Source organism: Sapajus apella, unplaced genomic scaffold (assembly GCF_009761245.1).
Source record: "Sapajus apella isolate SASKATOON/1434 unplaced genomic scaffold, GSC_monkey_1.0 scaffold48, whole genome shotgun sequence".
NCBI lineage: Eukaryota > Metazoa > Chordata > Mammalia > Primates > Cebidae > Sapajus > Sapajus apella.
In genome coordinates, this window is record NW_022436988.1 from 6873271 (window position 1) to 6876136 (window position 2866).

Below are 2866 nucleotides of genomic sequence, written 5' to 3' on the forward strand. Positions count from 1 at the left end.
CTGTGCCCATTTCTTATGTGCCCTCCCTCACGTCAGTCCCCGGTCTCCCTGGGAGCCTGGTTGTGTGAAGCTGCTGGGGTAAAGTGTGACCTGACTTCCTGGCAACAAGGTGTGGCCAATGCCAGACACAGATGTTAGAGGCACTATTTTTAAGGAGCTCCCGATCTGTGATTTTTAGATGCCATTACATTTGAATCCCGTTCTTTTGGCCCCTTTTTTTCTTAGTCATCCTTTTTCACTTCTATTAGAACATCAATAATAGAAGTCACAAAAACAATATAAGAGAGAAAGCAAGGAATCAAAGTGATTTCAACATGCACCTGACACTTATGACGCCCTTTGGAAATCAAAACTCACCTGTCCCATAGGAAAGAAAATCTGCCATGAGAAATGTTCCTTAGATGTTTTCAGTTTTGAGCAGACCTGGTGGCTTGAAAAGGCTGACTGGCTAAAAATCTGAGAGCAGGAGCCGCCAGATTTTTCAGGCCAGTTGTCCTGGCGCTTGAGGTAAGGCCACGTGTTCCAGGCCAACCTCGGCAACATAAGAACCTCTCATTAAAAAAAAAAAAAAAAATCCGAGAGCATTGTCTCAGGATGGCACTATAACCCCTCAAGGATTTTCCTTGCCCGCTGCCCAGATGGAGCCGATTCATTGAGACAGAAGAATTACAATAGAGAGAGTCTAATTCACACAGAGCTGGCTAAACGGGAGACTGGAGTTTATCTACTCAAGCGGGTCTCCCTGAAAATTCAGAGACTGGGAATTTTAAGGATAATTTGGTGGGTAGGGGGTCAGGAAGTGGGGAGTCCTGATTAGAGATCAGGAGTTGGAGATGAAGTCATAGGGAGTCGAAGCTGTCTTGTGCTGAGTCGGTTTCCCGGGTGTGGGCCACAAGACCAGATGAGCCAGTTTGGATAGGTGGTGGGTGTCAGCTGATCCACAGAGTGCAGGGTCTGAAAAATATCTCAAGCACCATTCTCAGGTTTTACAACATTGATGTCATCCCTAGGAGCAATTGGGAAGGTTCAGAACCTTGTGGCCTCTGGCTGCATGACTCCTAAGCCATCATTTCCAATCTTGTGGCTGATACGTTAGTCCTACAGAGTCAGTCTTGTCCCCAGGTGAGAAGGGGGTTTATTTCTGGAAAGTGCTGTTACCATCTTTCTTTCAAAGTTAAACAGTTAAACTATACGCTTCTCCCAAAGTTAGTTCGGCTTATTCCCAGGAATGAACAAGGACAGCTTGGAAGCAAGAAGCAAGATGGAGTGGGTTAGGTCAGATATTTTTCACTGTAATAATCTCACTGTTCGCATTTTTGTAAAGGTAGTTTCAGAATGCCACTGTGGGCTTGGCTGTGCCCCTTTAAGTTTTTCCTAGTAAGTTGCAGGGAAGGAGGGTTAGGAGTGCAGAGGATGGTGAGACCCAAATCAGACTTCTTGTTAGAACTGAGTGGTGGCGAGCAACCTCTAGATGCTCGCAGCGGGGCTCTGAGGCCCTGGGGTTTGTTTTGGGTCTGAGAGCATCAGGAAGATTTTTTTTTTTTAATTGAAAGTTTCATCATCTAGGCCATATAAATTTAGGACTACCTTCACCCCCTCCCTCCCTCTGAAAATATAGGACAGATAGGCTAGACACAGTGGCTCACACCTATGATCCCAGAACTTTGGGAGGCTGAGGCAGGCAGATCACTTGAAGCCAGAATTTCGAGACCAGCCTGACCAACATGGCAAGACCTTCATACCTACCAAAAAAAGTTTGTAAAGAAAAATATATAAAGTACAGATTTGGTCTTAGGTTGAGGTCCTGGGTTTTGATCAGGTCAGTGTCCCTGGGGGCTGAGGGACCACAGGTTTGGGAGCTGGGGGGGGCCTTCATCCGTGTCCTCACCCTCCTAGGGCCATAGGCCAAGATTCTGCACCTCCCTTGTCTCATCTCTGCACTGACAGCTGCTCTCCTCCAGCTCCAAGAACCCGGCTCCAGGCCTGGCTGTGCGGCAGTCTCAGGCCTGCCTGGTACTATTGCCTGCAGGCGTGGTGAGGGGGACAGGCAGGGGAAGGCCCTCGTCCTCCTGGAAGGTGTCCCTTTGTCCTGCCCACAGACCTCCCAGCCCCTCCTACTCTAGAGCGCTGGCCTCATGGGGATCCAGGACCCATAAACTAGAGATGGAGACGAATCCCGACTGCACCTTTTCCTTCTCGGGTTGCCTAATGCTTTGTCTCTCGGCCACACTACAAATTCCATCCCCCCCAGTGCTCCTGCCAGGCACGCTGAGCAGCATTGGCTGTTATTGGCCAGTGATGCTGTTTAGTATTAAAAGCAGGTGTTTACATAAGAAGACAGATCTGGCAGGGCCGAGGTCTCCGGTGAGCTCGCATATCCCTTCACGTGGGACCCCTGGACATTAAGCAGGCCGTGTCATGGGGGCAGAGCGCCAGATGCACGACCCCCTCCAGTTGTCAGGCCCAGGAACCCGCTCTGCCTCTAATGGAAGCAAGTTTCAAGTCAGGCCCTCACTGCCCCGGGCCTCGCACAATGTTCACTGGGGGTTTTCATAGAAAGCACTTCAGAGGTCACACAGTCCTGCCTTCCCACGGAGCAGGACGTGTGGATGAGGACCCGGGGCTGGGAATGGGTCTGTTCCAAGGGGAGTTCCCGTGTTGTGCTTGCTCTGGTCCCTCCTCCAGGGTGGACTCTGGTGCTGTCAGCAAGCTCTGACCCTGGAAGAGGCTTCTGTCTCCAACATCAAGAGAGGATGAAGAGAGCTGCATTCAGTCTCCTTATACTTTATTTGTTTAGAGACAGAGTCTCGTTCTGTCACCCAGGCTGAAGAACAGTGGCCCAATCTCAGCTCACTGCAACCTCGGC